The sequence below is a fragment of the Neltuma alba genome, unplaced genomic scaffold (genome assembly GCF_004799145.2).
Source record: "Neltuma alba isolate B1F8T4 unplaced genomic scaffold, ASM479914v2 tig00010580_pilon, whole genome shotgun sequence".
NCBI lineage: Eukaryota > Viridiplantae > Streptophyta > Magnoliopsida > Fabales > Fabaceae > Neltuma > Neltuma alba.
Genome location: NW_021635445.1, coordinates 532,501 through 532,877, shown reverse-complemented (window position 1 = coordinate 532,877; position 377 = coordinate 532,501).

Genomic DNA, 377 nt, shown 5'->3' with positions numbered 1-377 from the left:
CTCTCTCTAAGATTCTATTCATAACAGGCAAGGGGCCCATGAGCATCAGCTTCGGGCCACCGAGCTGAGTTGAAAAATCTAAAGGAAGACTAGCCTTTGAAGACAGAGGGAATAGGCTAGCCAGCAGCAAAAAAGCAAGAACCCCGCACGAACGAGTCCCCGAGCGAGGAATGAAAGAGCGAACCTCTTCTCATTTCACAATTCCGTCCTGATCTTAGTCAGGCTCGCTGAGAGAAGGAATTTCTACTTTTTTGTTTAGTTTAAAGCCCGCCCAAGCAAGAGAAGCCTGTCCGAGACTGGCTGGCCATTGGAGGAAACTTTCCCTGCGTCTTTATTCATTACCGGCTGAACGGAAAATCTTTATTCCCCGAATCAAA